Below are 12,102 nucleotides of genomic sequence, written 5' to 3'. Positions count from 1 at the left end.
CTAAACTGAGGAAATATATATATATTTTTTTAATTATGATATTTATTAAATCAAAAAGTAAAAAATATTGTGTTTTTTTCAAAATGGACGCTCTTCTTTTGTGTATAGCGCAAAAAAATAAAAACCACAGAGGTGATCAAATACCACCAAACAATTTGTGGCAAAAAAAACCCACAAAGATTTAATTTGGTTACAGTTTTGCATGACCGCGCAATTGTTATTCAAAGAGCTGAAAACTAAAAATTGGTCTGGGCAGGAAGGGGCTGAAAATGCCCTGTATTGAAGCGGTTAATACTTCTAGCCATGGAAAAAAAAACCTGTGTGATTTTCCAACTTACAGCAAAATCTTCATGCCACCTGGTCCATTCTTAGCTGTTCTCAATTGAATAAGCCTGCTAATAAGTATGTGTTCTGTTAAAGCTACGCTTTCCAGACTATCCATTTGCTATGCAGATGTGAACCTGGTTACTCAGATGAATGTCTCAAGCTGGTTAAATCAATAATTAACCCAATTGTGCCCTCATAGGGAATCAACAAAATCTACACAAATGATTATGCCTAGGGAATCTGTGGATCAGAAAACAAATTTGCACTTCAGCAAAATACAGTGTTGTCCATAGAAGACAATGTAGCAATTATGAAGTTCATGAACTGCAATGAACATACATAACCTTTCGTGCCCGAGACTCTGACCTAGCATTATAATGATTAGATGTAGGTGGCCATGCAATCAAGAGAGTACTGGACAGATCCTGCTTGTACAGCACTCTCATATAAAGGGCTCATTGTTTAAGCCTCTGCTAGGACTGCAAGAACAGCAATCTTGTTGCTACCAGGATACTTTTAACAATCACAAGTGTACGGTAGAATGTCATTTTCTATGTTGGGCCTTCTATCCAACAATACACATAAACTTACATACAACGGGCCAGATTCTCAAAAGAGTTACGATGGTGTATCTCAGGAAACACCGTTGTATCTCTGTTTTTGGCCCCGGGTATCTATGCAAGTGATTCCTAGAATCATTTTCGCATAGATACACTGAAGATCCGACATGTGTAAGTCACTTACACCGTCGGATCTTAGATGTAATTCGACGCTGGCCGCTAGATGGCGTTTACGTTCAGTTCTCATTTGACTATGCAAATGAGCCTGATACGCCGATTCCGAACGAATTTGCGCCGCGTAGTTGTCGTTTACGTTGTTTCCGTAAGCCTAAGGTTACCCCTGCTATATGAGGGGTAACCTTACGCCAGTCCGCCGTATGCCATGTTAAGTATGGCGTCGGGTCTGCGTTGTCTTTTTCCGTCGGTTACGTCGTTTTACCAAGTCGTCTGCGAATACGACTTTACGTCAATGACGCTCACGTCGGCGTCATTGACGTTTTCCGTCGTGAGCTGGAGCATGCGCACTGGGCTCTTTTTCCGCCCAGCGCATGCGCAGTTCGATCGGCGCCGGGGCGCGCTTAATTTGAATACAAGCCGCCCCCTTTGAATTACGCGGGCCATTTACACTACGCCGCCGCAAATTACGGAGCAAGTGCCATATTCTCCAAGCACTTGCTCCGTAAGTTGCGGTGGCGTGGTGTAAATGGCTTACACTACGCCAACGCCGATTCTTTGAGAATCTGGCCCAACATATCTGCACAGCTTTATTTAAAATAGGAAAACTGCACAAAAGTACCGTAGTTAATAAGCAATATACAGTAATAGGCAACTACTTGTGTATATAGAGCTTTGCATAGTACAAAAATACATGATCATGTATGGCAATGTTTACCTGAAAGTGACTTTTGATTTGAGGTTATCATTTTCAAGTGCTCAAGCAACGTAAAATAGTGTAGCAAGCAATGCTGACTTTAAAACAGATTTCTATTCCCTCACAATCCTTCAAATTGGGTATTATTTGATCCCCAAAACCAAACAAATGTGTACTTGTTAAAAATAAATCCATATATAAAAATGTACGCATCATAATATACTGTGCAAGAATCATAAGCAGTGAATGGCATTCATGAAGCAATATTTAGTATTTCATCATTCATAACTTTTCTATGTAGAATGTGCAGCCACAATTCCAGTGCTGCAAATCAGGACTGCACAATGGCGAATCACCTCAGTGCTTGGGATTTGCACTCATCTTGACAATTGGACCTATAGGTGAATATAGGTCTATGTGCGCCTTCCCCAACCTGAGGGGAGCCCAAGAATGTCTCCACAACACTTCTACTACTTCTCATATATAAGGGTTACTGTACCTGTAAATGCTTGATGTAAATGCTTACTGTAAATGCTCAAGACCACAAAAATGCTACCATGGGGTAGTATTTATTTTAAAACAGTGGTTCTCAACCTTTCTAGTGCCGTGACCCCTTGATAAAATTTACCAAGTTGTGGGGACCCCGAACAGTAAAATTTTCTTTTCGTAGCGTGGGCTGTCAGCACCCAAGGCAAGGCAAGTAACTTGCGCCCCTAACCCACAGATATTTACCGCTCTGAGTCCCTTCCACTCGTACAGTATTAAAACCCCTTATGGTACATTTTAGTATGTACAACCATTTCTCTTTGTTCTCCTTTTATCTCTCTCTCTATGCTAATTTCTTGTTTCTCCCCCCCCCCCCCATCCCTCTCTCTAGCCGTTTTTCCTGTTCTTTCTCTTACTCTTTTTCTTCCGTTTCTTTGTTTCTCCCCCTCTTTTCCTCTCCCTTGCATGTATTCTCTATTTTTAGAGGCAATGCTGGCGGGGAGTTGGGATGAGTGGCAATGCTAATCAGCCAACTTAGGTGCTCTTGATGAAGGTCATCTGGTGATCTGAGAACTGTAGTGGGGACTTTAAATGGCAACTATAAATCACAGGTAGTGTTACTCACTGCGTCTCCAGTTCTGTGGTATCTCATAGCTGTGGGCTCCAGGGACAGCCTTACTGGGCGGCCACAGGCTTCAGGGACAGCCCTACTGGGCAGCCACAGGCTTCAGGGACAGCCCTACTGGGCAGCCACAGGCTTCAGGGACAGCCCTACTGGGCGGCCACAAGCTCCTGGGACAGCCCTACTGGGCGGCCACAGGCTTCAGGGACAGCCCTACTGGGCGGCCACAGGCTTCAGGGACAGCCCTACTTGGCGGCCACAGGTTTCAGGGACAGCCCTGCTGGGCAGATGCAAAAAGGCTGGGAAAGCAGGCTTCAGGAACAGCCCAGGATTTGGTGACCCCTGGCAAATCGTCATTCGACCCCCGAGGGGGTCCTGACCCCCAGGTTGAGAACCACTGTTTTAAAACATAGGTAGTTTCATTAAAAGATTTCACTCGTGTGTACAAAATGTCAGGATCGCATGTAAGGCCCCTTTCACACACACATGTCCATTTTGACGGACTCCACTTGCTCATCAGCGATTACACCGAGACGGCAGGTGACAGGTTCGTCTCCTTCTCACTGTGCAGGGATGGACCTGCCAGAGCTCCGCTCTCCTCTATGGGGGAATCAAATGAAAACAGACAGCCTGCCTGTTTACATCCGATCGATGGATAGAAAATAGGGTCGGATGTCAGCGGACATGTTCCCGCTGACATCCGTCGCTCCATAGACCTGCATGGAGCTTCCGTTCAAGTCTGCCTAAAAAATTGACAGGTGGACCTGAACGTTTACGGTCCTGCAAAACAAAATTTAGCCATGAGACTTTGAATGAGGTGAGCACAGAGAGGCCAATAATGGTAAATAAAGTAAACACAGTTAAAAGATTTATTGATATATATTACTAATTGACATTTCATCCGGTAGCTACAATGCATATATATCTACTCCTAAAGAAGCAAGCAGTGGCTCGTGAAACGCGTAGAGCATGGGTCTTCAAACTACGGCCCTCCAGTTGTTCAGGAACTACAATTCCCATCATGCCTAGTCATGTCTGTGAATGTCAGTGTGTTACAATGCCTCATGGGATGTGTAGTTCTACAACAGCTGGAGGGCCGTAGTTTGAGGATCCCTGGCGTAGAGTTTTATGATGCCTGTGTGTTACTTCATACCAATAATTGTAACATATGTGATTTTTTTTTGCAATTTTGCAGTATGTTACCAAGTGGTTTAGCACCCTTGTCCATGTATTTTACATATGATGAATGTCATACAATTTTAATAAATCTATTAACCATGTTTACTTTATTTACCTTCATAGGCCTCTCTGTGTTCACCTCATTTAAAGTCCCATGGGCTAAATTTTGTTTTGTTGTATTCAATTTGGGGATGGAGGTGTGTCACTGACAGCACCAGACCATTTTCTTTCGGCCCTGGCTCCAACATCACCTGGCTCCGCCTTATGCGTTGCGTTATGTATCACGTGACTTCATCAGAGGATCCTCCAACTATTATATATTTGAATAATTATTTTCAAGTGCCTGCTATACCATACTTTTAACATATATTGTAAGTTTCAGGAGTTCTCTTTGGTGGATAACTGCATATGAACCATCAATTTTGCCTTTATGCCTAATGACTAGTAGTAGCCCGGGACACACATATGGGATGTCAGATAAGCACGCAAGTGAGAAGCTGTGCAGAGAGAGACAAGGGGAAGGGGGTGCTGGAGATGTGACCTGTTCTGTCAGATAGTAAATGGTGCATTTTGCAGCTGTACAGCTGCTGCCATGGGGATGATGGGAGTGACCGAGGGTAACAATGGTTCATTTATAGGTGTGATCTATGGGCTATGGATACATGTATATATGAATGAATACTGTATGAGTATGATCTATGCAATCCAATATACTTCTTTTATAGCAGCGTTCCTGTGAAACATATGGATTCTGTTGCCAACAGTTAGAATGATACCTGGTCACACTGCATGGTACGCCCTCTCATGGTCCCCTATTTCAATCAGGCAAACAAATTGTTGTTCTCGCCTTTGCTTCTCCTTCCCCACACAGCAAATATAGCAGGGGCAAATATCCCCAAAGTATAAGTGAGGTCAGACTGTGTGGCATCAGCTCCTTGCACATGTCACCCAGCTACTGGACATGACTGTGGGTGGGCCACCTAGCTCAAGTTTCCAAGCTGTGCTGGGCTTCTCAGTGGCAAATAATCTAGGGATACCCAATCCAGTGCACACATACAATACCCTGGCTTTCCTTTAAAGGGGTTGTAAAGGTTAGTTTTTTTCCCCAAACTTTTCATACTTACCTTCTTTGTGCAAGGGTTTTGCACAGAGGGGCCCCAATCCTCCTCTTCTGGGGTCCCCCAGAGGCGCCCCTTCTCTTCTCGAGTGCCCCCACGGTGACCCGTATTCCCTGGGGGCACTCGTGTGGGCGCACTTCTGCACACTGGAACGATCAGGCTCAGGTAAGTAAAAGGGGGGCTTCTGCACTACAAAAGGTTTTCCACCTTAATGCATAGGATGCATTAAGATGAAAAACCTCAAGGGTTTACAACTCCTTTAAAAAAGGACATTTGTCTCTTCTGCTAACCACACACATTAATCACTTCAGCCCCGAAAAGTTTTACCCCCTAATGACCAGGCCATTTTTTGCTTTAACTGACAATTGGGCAGTCGTGCGACGCTGTACCCAAAAAAAATTGATGTCATTTTTCCCCACAGATAGAGCTTTCTTTTGGTGGTATTTGATCACCTCTGCGTTTTTTATCTTTTGCACTATAAACAAAAAAAGACTGACAAATTATAGAATGGTTTGCATTCATTTAGAAAATGCAAATTATCACCTGAATGGCGCCTGTGCTGAGTGGTCAACGTCTTGTGTTCAGAATGCAGCAGGGCAGCTGCTAGGCACAAGACCTGGAAGGTAGCAGAGATCACTAGAGGGATCCCGAAGGAAAATGCATAATTACATTGGTCCAAGCTGGATGTAAAAATGCCATACCTGGAAATTATCTTTAAATTATTGGCATGCTCAGCATTGTCACTATATATATATCTATATCATCTCACACGTGCCCCACCTTTCGTTTTGCCTCAGGCTGGTCCAGTGTTATTTACAATCAGCAAAAGGAGATGAGTAGCGAACACACAGAAGGAAGGTCCCATGATGTCACTGTGCACTTACGTCCACAAGAAACGCGATTGGTAGACTCAGAGCTGTACAGTGACACAAACACAAGCGCAGTGGCAGCTGATTGTGAGATAATGGCTGCAAAAGAGGATTTGGTGAGCACATTGGGGGGGGGGGGGACACAATCTGGCATGTCCGCACTTGGACAACCTTGTCCTGGAACTGCCTGTACATATTTCATCTTTGCACTTAAAGGGTTACTAAAGGAATTTTTTTTTTTTTTTTTTTTAAACAAACATGTTATACTTACCTCCACTGTGCAGTTCGTTTTGCACACAGTGGCCCCCGATCCACGTCTTCTGGGGGCCATCATTGGTCCTCCCCGCATGAACTCATCACATTCATGCAAGAGAGCTCGCATGTGATGAGTCCTTACGGGCGGGCGCGCTCCCGTGATACAGCGAGCGGCCATAGCCTCTCACTGTATAACTCGGCCCCACCCCTCGGCGCGCCGCATCACTGGATGTGATTGACAGCAGCGCCAGACAATGGCTGTCCTGCTCTCAATCCATCCGCTCTAGCCAATCAGTGGCCAGGCTGAACGGCGAAGAGGATCTCGGGACTGAGCGCGGGACTTTTTGAGGGGTCAGGTAAGTAAAACGGGGGCTCGGGGGGCATCATCAGATCTTTTTTCACCTTAATGCTTAAATTGCAATAAGGTGAAAAATGTTTACAACTCCTTTAAGACCTCTTTTAAACAGGGGCCGCCCATGCGTTAGCGGTAAAGCGTCGCTAGTTTTAACTGCGCTTTACCGCTGTTTTCAGCCGCTAGTGGGCACCTTTAACCCAAAAGAAGGGGTTAAAAACACCCGTGGTGCGGTGCATGCAAATCGCTTTTCAGGCGCCTTGGAAGCACTGCCTATTCATTTCAATAGGCAGGGCGTTTTGGGAGCAAATGTATAAAGTGCTCCCAAATCACCCCCAAAGATTCTGTTTGCAGTACTTTTTTTAATGTCCTGCAAGTGCAACGCCCCAGTGTGAAGGCACTCGGGCTTTCACACTCGGGCCGAAAACCTGCCTTAGTGTGAAAGGGGTCTAATGGTTTGCCTTGCTGTGTTCAGCTTTAACATTTATAGAACACGTCATTCAAGCAAAATGTAAAAACAAGCAGAAACAAAGGCTGAGAACAGTGGAGGGTAAGAAAAGGATAGTAGCGGTTGCAGAAAAAAAAATTATGGCCGACGGAGGGAGAAGCAAAAGAAAACAAATGGGGGTTATTATAGAGCTTGTCACCCAGTACCACTATCTCTAGTTTACCTATTTTTATTTTAGTAGCAATACTGGATATTTGCAGAGCAGAATAAGGAATCTGAAAAGGATTCCCCATCCTTTTAGTCCCATGGGTTTTGGAGCGCAGCTGTGAAGGCTGCTACAATTGCACTCATATTTATGCCTAATGTAACTCTATTGATTTTACATAATACTCCAGCTTCCTTTTCCTTTTCTATTTCCTGTGCAAGTAATGAAATTGCTTTGTGAAATAATCTCTACTCTCTTCAGTGCACATAATAGGATACCTGTGCATGTTTCAACATCATCTGCCTACAAAATATGAAAAACAGCCACTTATTACATTAAATTAAGTATTTAGTGAACGTTACCAGACACGACTCCTTATAAATGATTACTTTGCAGCATTAAATAATTAGAAAGAGATGAAATAAGAATGTGTGAAGGTTAAGTACAGAACAAAGGTCCACCTTTTAGTGTGACTTGAACTACTGAGCTGTACTGTGATGGTGACTGTGTGTCTGGGACATTAATAGTCATGAAGGTTCAATCATATTTTCAGCACACACCTCTATTATTAGGCTTCATTTTGTGACGGTCATAGGTAAAAATTGTCTATAGCAAAAGTTGCTCGCATACACTCCAGGTACATACCGTAGATACCTGTAAATACAGAAATGAAATACAAACAATATATGAAAGCTGATACCACCGACAAATGAGTACTTCTGTACTTTGAAATTTACATAGCACAGCCCTGTCTAGCAGGACAGAAGACCAGATTTGTGTCCTTCTGTCCTATAGGCAAGTAACTTTTACAGGTTTTGTCCCCATTCCAGCCTGAGAAGTAGAAGCACAAGACTGAGGAGCTCATCCCTCTGTCACTCTGCTCTCTCCTGTCAGCATATTCCTTTGTTAGAGCATGAGCACTAGAGCATAACTCCTAGTGCTGCTTCTGCCTCCCCTAATCTGAGCCCTGCTGGGCATGTGGATTGCAAAAGGCTGATATGACGGAAGTTTGTTTTTGATTTATGCCAAATTATGCAAATTACGAATGAAACACAGATGATGCAAATTTACCTGATAAGTAGTTCAGATTTTCATTGAGACATCTATTTATTGCACCACTCGACCATTCCATCCTATCTGTAATCTGGTGATCCTGGAACACATCTGTCTCTGATGCTGAAACAGTCTTTTTGTGATCTCTCATATTAAGAATAGGTTGAGTGAGTGAGTGAAAAACGTATATAGCGCAGCACATGCGAACTGAATCGCCTCTGGGCGCTGTATCCATTCTCAGGGTAAGGAAACCTCTTGACCTCAGAAGAAATGGGTTTTAATCTTTCTCCTGAAGGCCAAGTCGTCTAACTCCAATCGGATGGTGGTTGGTAGCGCCTTCCACAGTCAAGATCCCTGGACTGCAAATCTTCGATCTCCTTTGGACTTGTATCTGGCTTTGGGTATCTGGAGTAGGTTTTGATTGGTGGATCGCAGAATGCGATTGGGGTTATGGGCTTTTATTTTTTCGCATAGATATTGGGGGGCTTTACCTTGAATACACTTATGCATTAGGCAGAGTGCCTTGAAAGTGATTCTGTCTTTTACTGGCAACCAATGAAGGGATCTCAGTGAAGGTGAGATTGATTCCCATTGTTTTTTGCCGGTCACTAATCAATCGGCCGTATTTTGAACGACTTGCAGGCGAGTGATTTGGTATTTGGGGAGTCCTAGATAGAGGGCATTTGCATAGTCAAGTCTGGAATTGATGATTGTTCCCACCACGACTGCAATGTCTTCTTTCGGGATAAAGGGGGTGAGTCTGCGTAGTAGGTGCAGAAGATGGTGCGATCCGCTAACTACTGACCCTATTTGTGCATCCATTGTCATGTAGGCAGGGCTGTGGAGTCGGAGTCGAGGAGTCGGAGTCGGGGGAAATTTTGGGTACCTGGAGTCGGAGTCGGAGTCGGAAAACAATGCACCGACTCCGACTCCTATACTAAATTTAGATTGGAATAAAAAATAAAAAAAGCAAGAATAAAGACCAATGCATGCAGTGCCTCATGTAACCGCAAAACGAACACGTTAAGTGACCGTGAAGAAGCATGCTTTTCACGTGCTTCACTATATGGCACGCAACGCACAATTAGGAGCTGCAATACTTATACTTTCCATAGTGTTGTGTTCTGCTTTTACAGGGAACGCAGCGTCCATGTGTAACCTAGCCTCTCACTGATAAGGGATTAAATAAATATGTTTTTTGCAGGACTAGAGAGTGAGACACTTGTATAAGTGAAGGGAATGGAGAGCCAATAGTTCAAGACTGAAGCTGTAAACCATTGGAAAAACTGCTGTCATTTAGCTAAGGCTATAAAAACTTGTAAACTCCGATTGTTAGCTTAAACTTTAAACAGGACTATGGGATTCTCCTAGGAAAATCATGTTTTAGAATAAATGCCCCTTCCTTTGTCTTTGTCTTTTGCTTAAACTGTGCAATACAGTAGACTGTTGGCTTCCCAGCCAGTAGTCCTGTGGTAGGTTGCGTTTCTTTCCCTCAAGGAATGTATAAAATACATTTGCATATTAATACAGAGGAGTCGGAGTCGAGGAGTCGGAGTCGGAAGTACATAAAACTGAGGAGTCGGAGTCGGAGTCGGAACATTTATCTACCGACTCCACAGCCCTGCATGTAGGTGTCGAAAATGACTCCGAGACTTTTGACTTTGGTGCTAGGGGTGATAGTTTTACCCAGAATGGGCGGGGGAGTCCATGTTGAGGCGGGTTGATTTTTTCGGTTGGCGTTAAACCGGAGAAGTTCTGTTTTCGAACCGTTGAGTTTAAGATAGCTGTTTGTCATCCAGTTATCTATCAGAGTAAGGCATTTCTCTAGTCCAAGAGAATGATCCTTTTTGTTGCAGATGCGGAAACACAGTTGTGTGTCATCTGCATAGGAGTGGTAAAGTAACTTCTGGTTACTGATGATTTCAAAGAGAGGGCGAAGATAGATATTGAACAGTATGGGAAACCTGATTGAAACGGATCGAGTAATTTATGGGTGTCTAAATGCTGTTGCAGCTGTTGTACAACTTCTTTCTCCATTACCTTGGAGAAGACATTTAGGCCTGTTATGGGTCTCCGGTTGTTAGGATCTTTGGGGTCAAGGGTGTTTTTTTATTTTATTTATTGTACCTTGTTTCAGCAAGGTGGGCACTGTGCCCTTCTTGAATGATTGATTTATGAGCTGCGTGATAGCTGGCGCCAATATATCGGCACTTTCTTTCAGCAGTTTAGTGGGGATGATGTCATTGCTGTTTCGCAGAGTACCGATGATGTTTTTAGTGGCCTCGATGGAAATGGGTTTTAGAATGAATTTTGGTGATTGCGGCGATTTTATGTGGGTATTAGGTTTGTGATTTGGGGGGGGGGGAGGGGGTTTGTGCCGGTTCTATTTTGCTGAATACTATCACGGATTTTTTCAATTTCATTAATGAAATGTGACAGATGAAAATTGGAGCGATTTGTCATGCGATTTGAGAGATAATTTTTTTTTTAAAGTACATTTTTTCCCTCAGTTTAGGCCGATATGTATTCTTCTACATATTTTTGGTAATAAAAAATCACAATAAGCGTATATTGATTGGTTTACGCAAATGTTATAGCATCTACAAAATATTGAATAGATTTATGGCATTTTTTTTTTTTTTTTACTAGTAATGGTGGTGATCTGCGATTTTTATCGGGACTGCGACATTATGGCGGACAGATCAGAAACTTCTGACACATGTTTGGAACCATTGACAATTATACAGTGATCAGTGCTATAAAAATGCACTGATTATTGTGTAAATGTCACTGGCAGGAAATTGGTTAACACTAGAGGGCGATCAAGGGGTTAACTGCTTTCCCTGGTATGTGTTCCAACTGTTGAGGGGGGGGACTGACAGATGACAGATCGTGGTTCCCAGCTATTAGAAACTCATGATTTCGCACTCCTCTTCTCACAGAACTGGGATGTATGTGTATACACACATTCTTGTTCTGTCTCTCATGCCCACGATCACCGGCCATGAGCATTAGCACCCCCGCAGTGCATTGGGCGAGCACGCCTGCTATCCTGCTTAAAGTGGCCTACTTTCAGCTACAACGGCTCATGGGATCGTGCCGACGGCAGGTTAAGCAATTTGCAGGGAGCTGGGGTACAAGTTTTTCAACTTTTGCTTTCCTTCATGAGAAGGGGACTGGATCAGTGCAAAGGCCTTCCCGTTTCATGCATGTATAAAAGTGACAGATCACTAATAATCCGTAGGAATGAAAGGATCTTCAGAATGCCTCTTGCAGGATTGAGTGAGTGAGAAACTTGTAAAGCGCAACACATGCGAACTGAATCGCCTCTGGGCGCTGTATCCATTCCATGGGTAAGGAACCCCTTGACCTCAGAAGAGATGGGTTTTAATCTTTCTCCTGAAGGCCAAGTGGTACGACTCCAGTCGGATGGTGGTTGGTAGAGCATTCCACAGCCGAGGTCCCTGGACTGCAAATCTTCGATCTCCTTTGGACTTGTATCTGGCTTTAGGTATCTGGAGTAGGTTTTGATTGGTGGATCGCAGATTGCAGCCTCTTGCCGGTTATCATGCTATATATCTACCAAACCTGAGAAGTAGAGCTCACTGCACACTTTTCTTCCAGGGTAGTGCAGATTTAGGAAAGAAAAAGTAATTATTCTCTATGACTACACCGCATGCATGCTCTAGTCTTCACAGGTCACTGGGAGGGAATTACTACCCCAGCTTTGTCCAACTGTACTCTAATTCCTGCTAAT

The 12,102-nt window shown here is 43.7% G+C and overlaps 1 protein-coding gene across 5 annotated transcripts in view; it reads right to left on the bottom strand.

Annotated features, from left to right (window-relative positions):
* Positions 1 to 12,102, bottom strand: part of LOC120940808 (myelin basic protein) — a 239,111-nt gene that overhangs the window by 93,489 nt on the left and 133,520 nt on the right. The gene's annotated exons all lie outside the window — the stretch shown is intronic.

Source organism: Rana temporaria, chromosome 5, assembly GCF_905171775.1.
Source record: "Rana temporaria chromosome 5, aRanTem1.1, whole genome shotgun sequence".
NCBI classification, from domain to species: Eukaryota; Metazoa; Chordata; class Amphibia; order Anura; family Ranidae; genus Rana; species Rana temporaria.
The sequence above is the reverse complement of the archived record's forward strand: the minus strand, read 5'-3'. Positions and strand labels throughout refer to the sequence as shown.